Here is a 15,908-nt window from a genome sequence, read left to right as displayed (position 1 = left end):
CATGGCCAATGGGGCAGAGTCTAGTAGGAGGCCTGTATCTAGTGGAGTGCCTCAAGGGTCAGTACTGGGGCCTATATTATTCAATATATTCATAAACAATTTGGATGAGGGACTAGAGTGCACTATCAGCAGTTTGCTGATGACACCAAGCTGGGAGGAGTGGCTGACACGCCAGAAGGCTGTGCTGCCATCCAGTGAGACCTGGACAGGCTGGAGAGTTGGGCGGGGGAAAATTTAATGAAATACAACAAGGGCAAGTGTAGAGTCTTAGATCTGGGCGAGAACAACCCTAGGTTCCAGTATAAGTTGCGGAATGATCCATTAGAGAGCAGCGTAGGGAAAGAGACCTGGGGGTCCTGGTGGACAGCAGGATGACCATGAGCCAGCACTGTGCCCTTGTGGCCAGGAAGGCCAATGGCATCCTGGGGTGTATTAGAAGGGGGGTTGTTAATAGGTCGAGAGAGGTCCTCCTTCCCCTCTACTCTGCCCTGGTGAGACCCCATCTGGAATATTGTGTCCAGTTCTGGGCCTCTCAGTTCAAGAAGGACAGGGAACTGCTGGAGAGGGTCCAGCGCAGGGCAAGAAAGATGATGAAGGGAGTGGAGCATCTCCCTTATGAGGAAAGGCTGAGGGAGCTGGGTCTCTTTAGCTTGGAGAAGAGGAGACTGAGGGGTGGCCTCATTAATGCATACAAATATATAAAGGGTGAGTGTCACGAGGATGGAGCCAGGCTCTTCTTGGTGACAACCAATGATAGGACAAGGGGTAATGGGTTCACACTGGAACACAAGAGGTTCCACTTAAATTTGAGAAAAAACTTCTTCTCAGTGAGGGTGACAGAACACTGGAACAGGCTGCCCAGGGAGGCTGTGGAGTCTCCTTCTCTGGAGACATTCAAAACCCGCCTGGATGCCTTCCTGTGTAACCTCATCTAGGTGTTCCTGCTCCGGCAGGGGGATTCAACTACATGATATTCGAGGTCCCTTCCAATCCCTAACATTCTGTGATTCTGTGAAGAAGTTCTTCTAGCAGTGATGTACACCAGAGGGCACAGCCTTGTCTCTGGAAGAAAAAGGAGTAAAATTCAGTTTGAGGGGCTTTGGGAGAGAATGGCCTGATCTTGGACAGCTTGGTGGGCCTGATCATGTTAGGTAATGGCCATGGATGTCCCAGTTGAGTTTCCAGTTGTTAGGTGAGGGTATTGAAAGACACCACCCAGTGAGAATTCACTTATTGTTGGCTTTGTCTTGGCAACTCATCTTAAAGATTTCCAGGTTCTGGTAAAATAAACTTCTTTGCTACAGTCCCATGTCTTCAGAGGAAGATGAGCACTGCAAGTGGCTTCAGCTGCCGTTAGCCAGTGTGGCAGCACTTCTGGAAGGTGCTGGCAGGGCTGGAGGCATCCACAGGCTTGGCCAATGCTCCCCAGGAGACACTTACCCCCCTTCTTGGCATTGCTTCAAAACTGGGGCATTTCTGGAGGAGTGGAGGAGGACACAAGAGATTGAAGTAACTTTGTTAGGTAAAAGGCTGAAACAATATTGTGAGAGCTTTTCCTTGGCACTTAATTTATCTCTCCAGGTCTTAACAGTGACACTGCCTTTCCCTGTGGCTTGGATGCAGAGCTAAAATCTTTTCTGCTCTCCTCCCAACTGCTGTGGGCTCTGGACCCCTGTTATGCAGAGGGCTTGAACTTCCTTTCACTCTTCCCAAGATTCATGTTTCCTCAGTAAGAGCTTAGCTACAGAAAACATTGCTCTCGCCAGCTGTTTCCTAATTCTGTATTACCAGCCACCCTGTGCTACATAATGTTTTGGCAACATAAAATGTTTTCTTTGGTTACACAGATGTGGCCTGTAGCAGCAACTTCAAAGGAGCAGCAAATCATCTCCAAAGCGAGAGTTCACGTGTCCTTACGTGTGACGTGGTCAGCAGTGTGGAGGATGGAGAACACGGCTGGCTCTGAGCTACGCATTTAGGGCCTTTTCAGCACAGGTTAAACCTTACCTTGGCAGAGCAAACAGGCTGCCAAGTGCTTCCAGCCTGTTGCACCCCTCAAATGCTGAGCCAGGAGCAGGAAAAATGCTGTGTTCGCAGTCTGCTCTGCCAGAGACAGAATCACCCATCACTAGCCTTTCAGCATGTTTGTGGCTGCTTCTCATCACAAAGGATCATTAAAGAGATTGCCAGTGGAAAGTGTTTAATTGTGAAGACCAAAGGCTGAGCTGCAGCTGGATGTGCAGACTGCTGTATTCTGCTGCTCACTTTCACCTGGAAGGACAAAAAACTTCGAGGAAAACTTTCACCTCTCAAATCAAACAAAAGAAAGGGTTGATACTTTTCATGGGGATTTGAAGTAAGGAGTTTGCACCAAAGAGATTACAGCTCTTATTAAACAAAGAAATTGGATCTTGAAGACTAAAATGGTTGTTAAGTGGTCTGGCCAAAGTGTGTTTATTTTCTCAGATGCTCAGTTTTACTCTCCAATTGCACATAATAGCAGAAGTTCATAGGTGAAGTTCTCCAGCTGCTATTAAGAAAAAGGGAATTTCTCATGTGAAGAAAAAATTACTTGAGAAAACAGATTTTGTACTATTTTCGTGCATGAGAAGCAGCCAAAAAGGCATGTTTCCCTTTCTGGAGAGAGCCTTTAAACTCAGCACTTAAAGAGCTTTGAAAGCAAAGTCCAGCAACTGAAGAAATTAGTAAAAGTCTTTCAGCTGACTTACACAGGCTGGACTGGATGCAAATGTGTCAAATAATACTGCCCTTTAAAATTAAAAAAGGGTACTTTTGGTGGTTACCACATGGCCTGTTCAGAGGAAATTGTTTGAATAAGCAAAGCCACTCCATCAGCTGGTTTGACTTAGTTACAGATACAGAAATGTTAGTGTCTAGTTTCAGAGAAGTCCTGCAGTCCGTATGTTTGTAGCTTTAGAGCAAATTACCATAAAGCTCGGTTTAGAAGAACCTGGGAAGCTTACCGCAATCTTTTGTAGAATCAATGCAGAATATACCAGCATATACATGCCTCACCTTTGAGGGCTGAGGCCAGTGGCCTTGACACAGTATGTGCATCTCCTTTTGTTTTCCTCTAGAAAACAGAGGAACCAGACCTGTGCATCAGGGCAGGCTGAGACGGGAGAAGCCTTGAATTTAAGGTTTCTCTGAGCATACCCAGTAAGGATGCGCTGGACAGACAAATTCTATTCCTTAGCACAGCAGGCAGTCAGCCTGCAGCCACGAGGTTGAATGCTGTAGCACCATTTTAGTGACTGGGTTATTCTGTGCATGGTAGTGTTTTACATGTAATGTGGAGGTAATAAAATCTTGCGTGTCAGGGAAGAAACCAAACTTTATGTGGACCAGGAAGCATTTTGCAGCTTGTTTCCATGCTCAGTCCCCTGCGTGATGGTGCTGCAGGGGGATGGCTGCGTGACTGGGAAATAACAAGGAGAAACACAAAGCACTGGATTTCTGACCTATTTTTTTGCAGGCAGGAAAAATAGTTACAGAGCTTGGCTGGGATTTATGACGTGCTGTGGCTACTGCATCCTCATTAAAAACTGATTATGGCAATCTAAAATATTTTCCAATAAGCACAATGACCCCCAACTGCCATCAGTCCCCACACTCACTTTTGCCATCCACTACCAGCAGCATGTAGGTGATGCAGAGTCTGTTCTACAGAGTTTCTAACCACAAAGTGAAAACACTTTGATAAATCTATTTAAATAGGAGCCAAGTGTATTGTTAGTGAGGCTGGCAGGGCTCTGTGTGCAGAGCTGCTGAGCCCTGGGGAAAGGATATGGAAGAGTTTGGTCCTGCAGAAGGGAAGGAGAATTTGAGTGTCAGTTGGGGGACTTGGGCGCTAAACACCGACCCTGAGCGATCCCACCCCCTGCATACTTGGTGGTTTGTGAAGAAATGGGCTGTCAGCTCATTCCTTTCAAACCCTGGTAAATCGGTCTCAAGCAGCTTTTAAATAGCTTAAACCTTGGGTTTTTAAAACTTTAAATATTGCCTTTGGGATTGTATTTGTTCACATCCTACCTGTATCCTGGTGGCTCAGATTTTTAGCTTTTTGCTGCAATTTTTGAAGTAATGCACTGTGCAATTTAAAAGTGGCTTTACTTTTGAAGTGGAAAGTTATTTTCTTTAACACTAGGGATTGTGGTTTTATATTTTTATTTTGCATAGTATAATTCTGCATGCTGTAAATTAAAGATCTATTCTGAAAGGGTGGGACTGAGGCCATGTGACCTCCACAGCAAGATACAAAAAATCTCCAGATTGGGGCATCCCTGAGCTGCTAACTGAGGCGTGGAAGGGTATGCAAGGAAAATACTGTGTGTTTGCACCAGTGTCATAGTCTTGTGTTTTTGTACTCCTCTCGCTGTGCCTGCCGTGTGTCACTGAGACAGGAAGCTGGACTAGATGGATGTTTGGTCTGAACCACAGCTGCTGATGTGGTATGTTTTTTGGGTCTCAGTAATAACCAGTCTGTATAACTTAGAATGTCAGAGGTGATGGAGCAGTCCCTGAGCTCAGTATCCCACCAGAGCACTTGTCATCATCTCTCTCCTCCTTCTTTCACTCAGTAGACAGCAATATATCTTCTTATATGGCATTTAGAAGAAGTAGGTTAACTATGTTTTGCTATAGAAGGGCTTTCTGGTTAAAATGTAACAGGGATCTCTATAGCAAGCATAAGCAATGGTCAATAGTAAATACCTGTAGTAGCGCTGACACAGAAATCTTCTTTATAAAAAGGTCAGATAGCATGAGAAAGATGCTGTGATATGTCATTGCTGCTATTTGGTTTATAAAGAAGAGTGACTAGTTCCCTGGGTTTATTAGCTTTGCTGACAGCAGGGAACAGATGGGTGTATGCCTTTTTGTGCCATGTTACTTGTTCATTAATGGCATTTTCCAGCTGAACAAGAGACCTCATTCCAGTTCAGCTGTTTTGTGGCAAGTGGACTGAAGAGTTAACCTTGGAGAAGGGGGTGCAGTGCCCCAGTGAATATGTGCTTGGCTGTGGGGCTGGGTGTCCCTTCAGATTCTTCCATTTCTGAAACAAATTGCTAGAGCCCCAAGTAGTTTTAAGCAGTTTTTAAGTTTTCTGTAGTCCCTAGAAAGCCAAGGGCATCTGCTAACAGTTCTTATTTTAAGTGTGTGTTGACAGGATCTTCACATGCTCAGTTGTTTGTTTGCTGCTGATTTCTTGTTTGCTTGAAGTGAGCAGTCACACAGCCCTACCTCACCCTGCCTGGTCATTTTGGGCATGCTAGAGGCCCTTCTTGCCCCGCCCTGATGGAGACAGATGTCTGGTGAGGTTCCTGCATTACAGCTGGTTTCCCGCTCTGTCAGGGCAAGCACCACCACACAGCTCCTCCATGTGCAGCAAAGGGGGAGCACTGAGCCAAACATAGCACCTTGGGCACAGAGAGGGGGACAGCTTCTTGCCTGAAAAATAGTCAAAACATTATTTCTCCTCTTGCTGCCACCAATGTGAAGAAGACGACAGCATCACGCAGGTGGTTTTGTGAGTATTTTCTGAAGGAGTTTGTGTGTGAGCCCTGGGAAGGCAGGTGTATGCAGCAAAGCTGTATCTTGTGGCTGTTCTTCCAGCTCTCCTTTACTTATGTGAGTTGGACTTCACCAGGTGAACTTCCCAGCTATGATGACAAAACTGTATTCCTTCCCCAAGACATTTCAGTGGCAGCACAGAGCAGTGAATGTCTGGTGGGGTGAAGCAGCACAACCCAAAGGTTCCTAGAAGCCTCTCTTGATATCTGTTTTCCTGGTATTTAACTTCATCTGTTGCTTGGGCATTTACTTTTTGCTACCCTTCAAAAGTTTAATACATCACTGATCTTCACATCTTCCAGTCGTTTTTAGCTGTTAATACTCAAGACTTACTATCACCGATAGCAAAATTACCAAGACAGTTTTTCACCAAGTAAAACTCTAGGTATGATGAAACCTCTCTTGTGCATTCACCTGCTGTCACTCTTGAGGTAAGGAAACCAATCGTCATAAGAGGATAACGTGTACTTGAGTTGCCACACAGTGGTGCCTGAAATGCTGTGATTAGTCCTTCCTGTTTATTCCTGAGGAAATTGTGGTAACTCACTTATTCCCTTGGACATGTTTTGGAGGAGATGAAGTTTAAAAGAGCCCAGAGGTGTTGGCAATATCACATGCAGTTTTAAGGAAAATTATACCATGCTCTAGGCAAAGTTTTCGTCGGTGAAGGCAGCTCATGATAATGAGAAATTAGATGACAGAGAACAAAAATCGATATGGAGAAGAAGGCCGAGGGGGGGAAGTATTTTATACTGTTCTCTCTATTGTGCACATAAAAATAGTCCTTTGTGGTTTCATTCATCCTGCTTATAGTATTGCTGGGCAGCACCTGCTCTGCAGCCTCCCAGATGTATCTTGTTGGAGAGCTGTGTTTCCTGTTGTGCTGGGGGAACAGAGCTCCCCTGCCCAAGCCAGCACACAGGGCTTGGTGTCTGCAGGGAATAAATGCCACAGTCACAGAGTCATTGCATGTGGAAATTTTAGAATAAGGGGTGAAAGCAGCAGCACAGCTTCAAAGTTGCAGAGCTTCAGGTGCAGACAAGGCCCATAAGGCAGCAAGTCCCAAGGGGCACAGTTAAAAAAGGGGTTTCTCTGCTTACCCCTGCAACTGGGAGGTCTGCATGGCCCTACCTTCACTTTAACCGCTCAGGGTCCTGGGTGCAAGGTGACTGTTCCTGCCTTAGAGAAGAAATGTGTTTTTCTTGGATTTTTGGGTTAACATATGGCAGGTCACACCCTGTGGAAGAAATAACGTTCTCCTGCTGTAAGAGGATTATGGACGTAGGAGGGTTATGCTGACTTGCTTCGCAGAATGGGAAGCAAATGGGAAGCCTGTGACTTAAGGGACATCTCTGCTGTGTTACTGAGCAGGCGGCAGTGGGATGCTCTGAAAAGCACTCTGACAGGCACAGGCTAAAGAGGCACCTGAGCACAGTGACAAAGTGCCTCTTCCCCCAGCTTCATAAAGAAACAGGCTGGAGGCAGAGACATTTGGGAACACAGCCCTGACCAAGAGAGAAGGAAAGCAAATGTTAACAGCAAAAGAATTGAAGATGGGCTATTGTAATTCAAAATATATGAGCATGTGCCCTTGTTCCTCCAGGTCACAGGAGCTCTTAAGCCCCTGGTTTGAATCTCCAGCAAGTTGATTTAGGAATTTAAAAAATCAAGGGCCTCTTCAACAGGGAGGCTGTGGGTGTATGAAGCTTACTTGAGAAGAAGTGTGTCTCTAGGTCCGATTTGCATACCTGGGGATGACTAGAAGACACCAGAATTCAGTGTTTCATCATGCTATTATTTTCCTTATATGTTGTCCTTTGGAGAATGTAAACAGGAAAAGTCAGTATTTAGTGATACTGAGGTACCGGTCTTGGCAAGCTCTAGCGTCAGCCATATATTGCACAGTCACAACAACCCACAGCTAAGCTTTGTCTCAGTTTCTTCTGTTCCATGCTGCTTTCTCCTGCTTTTCATCAGACGACCACAGCTTATGCTGGTGCTCAAAATATGCCCAAATTGCAGGGAAGCGTGGCATTCCTCACCAGGTAATGCATTGCAGCGATGACCAGTGCTAACTTGTCTCCTTGGCAAGATCAGCCCTAAGAGACTGGAGATTTGTGAGTCACTCACAGAACCACTCCCAGCCTGCTGGCCGTTGGGGCTGCATCATTTAACCAAAAGTCAGCTCTGTTCCGTTAGCATCAGCGGGCTGTGTCCCTTCATCCCTCGCAGCCCCTCCTTTGGCAAGCCCCTTAGCGAGGGTCTGCAGTGACCCTTATAAAAAACAGGTGCCCTGCACCAAATTCCAGCCTGTGCAACAGGATCCTTTCCACTCCTGAAAACTGTTGAGCTTGTAGAGAGTAATTTTCAAGAGCTCTTAGCACCAGTTTGGCTGTGGGCTGATGTCAGTGATAAAATCCCATTTATTTGCAAGCTGTGGCGTTAAGCTTTGGTGAAAGTTTCTGAAAATCCTGCATGAGGCAGTTCTTCATAAACACCCACTGACAGATTGTTAGGATGGAGAAGGGAAAGGGAAATCTCTGTGCTGCGTGACTCCCTGGAGTCGCTGCCTTTCAGCCCCATCCTTCAGCTTGCTTTTGGGAGGGCAGGTAGCATGTAGCATGGGGTGGGGGTGCAGATTTGGTGAGCTGGGCTGACAGGGGAACTTGTGCTGTCCTTCTAGCCTAGGAATGGTGGGAGCTTCCAGAAGAGACTGAAGGCAGCTCTGGAGGTTCAGGGGCCAGAGCGTTATCTCCCTGCACCTTACACGGGTAACCTGCAGCTCTGCTCCACTGAACCTCATACAATGCCATGGCGAACCCTGGCAACAGGCACAAGTTTAAAAGTTTTCTGTGAGGAAGCAAAATACCAGTGTTTCCTTATGTACAGGGAGAGAGGCAGGTTTTCTAGCCTGAAGTCAACTCTCTTTAGCAGCTGGTTTGGATTGGGACCGTCTCCTATGCCATCTGTTTAAAATGGGATTAATTGTGTGGGATTTTTTTGCTTCCCTTGGGAAAACCATGTGGAATAGGAAGGTAAGAGGGGGAGTCGACATACCCCTCCTGTGTTCAGCAAGTGACTTACCATGTGACGTGGAGTTGGGTGGCACGCACAGGCTCATGAACTGCGTAGCTGCACCACAGCATGCAGCTTTGTAATCCTGCTGGTACAGCAATGGGAGCCAGAAACAGGGTCCTGAACTCCTCTCATTCCACCACCATCCATAAGGAAACTGCACATCTAACTGTGAGCTGACAGCAGCTGAAGTATGAAAATAGCTCCCTGAAATGCAGCTGTGGTGGCTACACATGGGAAAGCTGCCTCATTTCTGCTGTGCCCAGAGTTAACACAGGATGGGGGAAAAATGGTGTTTCCTAAAGAGTGTGTGAGCTTCTGAGTAGTTCTGGCTTTAGAGATACTTTTTTTCATAAGTATCATTGCATGAAAGAAAAATCGTTTGTTTGTCAGACTGGCGTGTCTCTGCCTGTTCCTGTTGCCCTTGATGCTCTGTTTTTATCTCACAACTTGATGACTCAGAACTTGTATTTGTAGCTGTGCACATGCGCAAAGTGTCCTGCTGCTGTGGGGCCCGTTGTATCTCTGAAAGCTGAAGGAGTTAAACTGCTTTCAAATGGGTTTGGTGTAGCTTGGAGGCTGTCCAGCAGGCAGACACCTGGGTATTATTCGAACATCTGACATGCCTAGAAAACCAGAGCCTTGATGAGCTTTATAGACTAACAGAAATCTTGGAAAAGAAAGGGGGCTTTCCATAGAAAATGGATTTTCAAGGGCCAGCTGAAGGACATGATGTTCAAGATCATTGCTTTAAAATAATTTCAGACATAGTTAATGTGAAGCAAAGAAGAAAGGAAAACCCACGACAGTGAAAGGATAATTAATTCTGAGTTTGAACTGCAATTTGAAAGGGCTATATTGTGAAGTGACCCTTTGCCAACTTATATCTGAAATGGCTCTTCTCATAAAAACCTTTTACAAGTGAAAGGTAGTGTTGTTTTATTTTTATACCATATGTTTGTTCTACTATAGTATTAGGGAGTCATCTTGAATTCAGACCTTTCCTAGAAGAGACAGATGTCACAAGGGGGTCCTACAGCAACCTCAGAGAGCACAGGTACAGCCTTTAATGCAGCAAAGCTCTCCCCAGAACCAGCCGAAGTTTCCCTTGATCCTAGCAGCTGGCTGTCCCCTGAGCTCGCCTTGTAGATGGTCCTTAATCCTTGCTTCTTTCTCTTCAAATAACCATAATGTGCACCTTCGCCAAGATAAATTTTGCAAAATACATTCTTTGGCCATTCAGCCATCCCCTTGGGGAGCTACAGGGTGCCCAGTACCCCAGGTATCTCACCCCTTAACGCTGCTGTTCTCTAGGGCAGCTTTCAGGTCTAAGTGAGCATATGTCAATAGAGAAGGCTATCTGATCTGACCTCATGCACCTACTCCATCTCCTCGATTTCTAGTACATTTTGCACAACATTTTTCCAGAAGCTTAGAAATGCTTTTTATGAGGAGATGTTTCAGTGACTGAAGCCTGTACAGAATGTGACATTTATTACTGGACAATTCCACTGTAATTTGAAATATATATATTTCTGGCCTACTTATTATTCTGCAGCTTACAGAGGAACCCAATAAAAGCCATCAGGACCAGAGCTCTAATGAGATTCACATTTTGGACATCGCATCAGTACAATAATGCATTTCACACTGTTGTTTCCTAATTTGCCTAATCAAATAAAAGGAGATCAAGCATTACATAGCCCAGCCTTCCCATTCCAACAAGGTAACACTGAACCCATCAGTTTTGCAGTTCAATTAATTTTCCCTACACAGGTTGGCTAAAGCACATAATTTAATCAGCATTTTGCATTTCTGTCAATAGACACATTATATTCCGGGTGTTGACAATACCCTGAGCAGATGTCCTGAGTACCAAGGAATTTGCTGAGTGCATGGATAATGTGGAGAGGTTTTTGGAAGGACTGAAGGCATCTTGGGATGCTGCATTAAATGCTTCCTGTTGTGTCGGTGTTTTGTAGTGGTACAGATTCTCTGCTTTAGTATTCAGCTGATTGGTAAATAAAATGCTTTGCTCTAGCACTGTGGTTCCTCTGTGCTGTAAGTAGTTTACTTGGGGAGTAAGGGAGGTGGCTGGTGCTCAGCCAGATGTCCAGAGCCGGTGTGGTACTTGGCTTCTGAAGCCTCGAGTAAATGCTAAAGCAAGTGATTTGGTCAAGGAGGAATCTCTCCATGGCTGATTCCAGTCCTGTAAGTGAAATACTGAACTAGACAAGATGTGTACTTTGGGTACATCTGTTTCTCTAAAGATATCTTAGAAAGAGCATGATGTTATGAATACGTTTTCATCTTCCAGTTACCACAGGAGACTGCTGAGGAGTGCCCAGAGGCTGTCAGGGCCAGTGCTCTCACTAAGTGGTCACCTCAGTAAGTCCTCAGCCAGCAGGCAGCTGGGGATAAATAAAAAAAAAAAACAAACGTTTGCCACATTTAAGCAAGTATGTAAGAGAAAAAAATGAGTGTCATCAAAGACAGCTAAGGTACTAGAGTCCATCTGAAGAGTTTGTAATGAGCCAGTTCTCTTTCTGATTTCTGATGCCCACTAAGAGGACTATCCTACTGAGCATCCTAAACAGCACTGCAGGTAGCCGAACACCTTTGTGTACTGTTTGATCCACTACACAGAAAAAGGCAATTCTGCATGTATAAATTATATGCTTAAATTTGGCATCCTTCTTTTGACTGTAGAGCAAAACTGAGAACTTCAAAATAAGCCACAGTCTTGTTGCCATTGTAAATCCTTATCTCCTAAAACATACTGGAGAGTTATAAGAAGAATCTGACACTACTTTTTTTTTTAAAGGAAAACCAACTAATGGGTTGGTCTATGGGGTTTTGTTGTAATTCATTGTGATTTAGGAACAGCATTTCAGTGCTTGTGATGTAACAGCAAGAGCTAAAAATAGTAATGTTTATAAAACCCCGCAAAGTATAAAAAAATGTTTTAGTTCTGTTTCCCAAGAGATTTGTCCCCAGGTTTCACTCTGCTGTAGAGCACATAGAAGTGTTCCTGCGCAGGTGGGATTTTTGCCTCAAAACGATGCATTTGTTCCTAGTTGTGTTCGTAAGACATTTGTGTAGTTTCTTTTAATCATCTTTGACAACAGCACTGGTCACAGTGCATGCCAGGTAGGATATGTTTGTGCTGAAATGGGCATCGGAGACCCAATCCTTAAGGAAGAAGGGTCCAGTCCTACAAACACTTGTATTTCAGTATTGCTTGGGTAAAGACTTGACTTCAGCATGTGGTCCAGGTAGCTCCACAGAAGGCAGCAGATATAGCCTCAGAAAGCCAGCTGAGAGCAATCCTATGGATTCCAGTTGGGGAAAGTAAGCTCATTTACGAAATAAGGCAGAACAAGCAAATGAAAAAAAAAAAAAAAGTGTGAATTAAATAATATGACTTTGGTGCAAACATGTAGATCAACTGTTTGCTTTTCCATAGGATGCAGACCCACCCTTGTAGCACAGTAAGAATCATTGTAAGTTTACTGCCAAAAATTTTTTTTTAAAACAATCATTTAATATAGGCAGTTTCTTGTATCCAAAGTTCCTCATTATATTAAAAAAAAAAAAAAAATATTGCATCAGAAAATTTACAAGTGCAACACAGGACACACTTGTACTGTTAAACAGATGGCACCTAGGCAAGACCCAAAAATACTTAACAATTTTAATTGAGCCAATGCAAAGCAGATTTGTGAAATAAAATAGTACATGCCAGGTCTGATAAGGCTCTTACTAGAAATTTTGACACGAAGCAATTTTTTAATGGCACAAGAGGTATCTAGAAGATGCTTGTTAGCAAATGTATCATTTACTTCACTTGCTTACTGTAATCTCTTAAGTTCTTGATCAGTACATTCCTACCTGATTTGATTTTTCTTTGGTAGAGTTTGTCTGCTTCTTTTTGACACCTGAGGTTTTCTATTTTAACAATATCATTTTCCAATTCAGCTCCCTGGGCTGGATCCTTTTCTCCTTGCCGAAGACAATAGCAAAACCTCCTCATCCCCTTTGGCAGTCTTGAAAGAAAATGTTTCTATCTTAGAATCATAGAATCATTTTGGTTGGAAGAAAACCTCCGGATCATCGAGTCCAACCATAACCTAACTCTGGCATTAAACCATGTCCCTAAGAACCTCATCTACGCATCTTTTCAACACCTCCAGGGATGGTGACTCAACCACTAGGCAGCCTGTTCCAGTGCTTCTCAACCCCCGTTTCTATCTTGCAACACGTGAACTTGGCTTTGACAGCAGATGACCCTGTTATTTATTCCTAATCTGCTGATAGTGTCAGGCTGAAATTTTCGACATGGAAGGAACATTTAATCTTTCTGTGGCACCTGCCACCAAGCAAACCTATGTCTTTTAAGAAGAAAACCTCTGTGCCAGCTGCAGACTGCTGTAGCAGCAGAGTCTGCGGAGCCTGTTGCTGGCGTTCCTCAGAGGACCCTCTTGCAATCAAGAAGCTCCAGTGAGCTAAAATCTAAAGACAGATGGTGACGGCACCTTCACTGCTTCCCAATGAGCTAGAAAAATGAAAACTGTTGTGCAGAGACCAATGTTAGTTTAGTCACGAGATAGCCATGTAAAATGTGTATTTTTCCCACCTGGAAAAAACAAATTCATAGCACTCCATTTCTTCACCCTTCCCTGCAGCCTAAATTGTGATGAATAAAAGAGACAGTTCTCCCACAGCTGGAAAGGGATGTTTTGTCTAAAACGGCAGAACACAAAATTCCTTAGTCCCTTTCTGTGTGCAGGGAGGAGAAGCAAAAGGTAAAACCTACCCTACTCGTGGCTTTCACCTTTTTTTTTTCCCTGTAGCACATCAACATGATTTGAATTGTAAGGACATGCTTAAAAGTGAAAACAATGACCAGTGCAGTCTTATGTCACCATGAATTTTGAAGAGGCTGGATAACTGTGTATTCATAGTCTATCAAAATTATGGGAAAGAATGTAAACATGACTTGCATGACATACCTTTTACTGAGACTGGTAAAAAATAACCTTATCTTTTCCTTAAAAAAAAACCCAACACACACAAAAAACCAAAACACCATGCTTTTAATATGATGACACTAAGTAAACATCAGTATGTAAAATGCAGAGTTGTGATGTCACATTAAGGACGATTAGAAGAGGAGAGTTGTGGCACAGTAATTTCCTGCAGGAAAAATACCAGCATGAATTTATACCAGCCAGTCCATGCATTCATGCAATGCTTGTGACTCGGAATGAACCTGCATCATGGCACTCAAGAAAATTCCCCTACCTTTCACACATCAGCCTGACCTGTCTACTGTGGTTTAAGCCCAGCAGATTAATGTTTGATGAAGGCTGTAGTTCGTGTTAAATTAAAAAACAACTGAAAGGGAACACTTAAAACATCACTTTTATTTCATATTAACTCCAGCCAATTAACTTGTGCTATTATCAAAATGTATAAAATAAAACAAGCCTTGTTAAGTTTAGGATATCCTAATGTCCACAATAATGTTTGCTGTTCCTATAAACCCTGCTTTCTGTGTCATAACAGAAGCTCCTCAAAGACTGGTGGTTGTTTATGCACTTCGTATATCACTCTTTAGGAAAAAGAAGAACAAAAAAACCTCACCAGTGTGATTCTCTTGCTGGTGATACTCTCTCATGTAGTGAGGTATGCATTCTGTGTCTCAGCATGATCAAGTAAAAGAAGCATCGATAAATCCCTTAAAAATGGAGAGATTATTATAGAGCGCTGTTTGTGTCTCATGCAGACCCAGTTTTGTTTAAACAGCTTGCCTGCAAACAGCATTTGCAGACATGAAGAATTACCAGGGAACCAAGCATAAAACCAGTGAAACCAACTTTCCATTTTCCTAACACTTCAGACTTTTTCTGCTTAGCTATACTACACCTGAAACAGATTTCAAAGTAGCTGGTGGCATCTGGGTGAGAATCCATTTAGATTTTATTTCTTGTCCCCTGGAATTGATACTTGCTTCCCTGTAATTACTTCGCATCGTGTTGTATATCCCCAGTATCTTGTCAGCGCACTGTCGTTGTGAGCAAGGTGTGTATCATTTATAAAGCTGGTACTGAGGCAGAACTTGTAGTTCAACTATAATGAAAGCAAATCAGTGCTGAGCATCTGTGCAATATGAGGCATTTGCAGGTAAGTGAAATAACACATCATTTAGGAGAAAAATTATTACAACCTCTCAAGGCATTTTTAAATTGCCATGCCACAGGATATTTTAAGGTTTATTCTTTTCTTTGCTCTATGTAATCTTCATGTTTACAACATTGAAAACCCAAGCATGTTCTGTTTTTGAAGTGCAGGTTCCATACCCCCTGTTCCCTTTAGAGACCAAACCAGAGCATCCCAAGTGCTGATTACAGGCTCATGGTGCCATACAGGTGGTTTTATTTGTGGAGTTTGCCTCGGAATGGCAGTCTTGCCGGCTGCTTACTGGGGCCATCGCAGCTAACGGCTCATTTGGTGCAGAATGGAAACCCAGGGCATGTGTCCCTGGAAAACTCTGTGCCTTCTTGAGATGAGAAACTTTTCTGAATATATGCTCTTTCTCCTGTAATTTGGGAGAGATCAGAATTTTCCTAAACCAGTTTAACTTGTCGAGGTTCATGCCACCCAACACCTGTAGTTGCTTTGTAATTTATGTTTTAAAGGCATTTTTGACATGGAAATAAGATACTGAAATAAGAGCAGGGATCTTGTTAAATAATCATTTTAGACTGTGGTGTTTATATATATACTGCTAAGTAGAAAGTTTTCTGGATCATTTTGGTGCTTATTTAATTTTTTAAGAGACTGTTACTGATCTTATGCAGACTAAAATAGATATAAACAATTTTACCAGGATGTGGCCTTTTTTAAAGGAAATACCCAAAGTCTTAATGCTAGGGATGTACTATCTTAAACCCACTGATTGTGGTTTTCTCAAGCATTTTGAGCTCTTGTGCCAAGGATATCTCATTTTGTGCCATTTTGAATCAGTAGATTTTGAAGTATTATTACCCTTTTTCTCTTGCCCCCTAAATTATTTGTGACAGATATTCCACACTGTATAATAATGAAACTCTTAGGATATTATCTTCAACTAAATTAAAAGTGTAACATACTGTAGAATCATGACAATTAGAAGGGAAAATCAATGTAGATACCTGAAATATGTTTTTGCTTGGTATCAGCCACTTGGTGAAAAATTG

Source organism: Streptopelia decaocto (assembly GCF_964273445.1).
Source record: "Streptopelia decaocto genome assembly, chromosome: 4".
NCBI lineage: Eukaryota > Metazoa > Chordata > Aves > Columbiformes > Columbidae > Streptopelia > Streptopelia decaocto.
The sequence above is the reverse complement of the archived record's forward strand: the minus strand, read 5'-3'. Positions refer to the sequence as shown.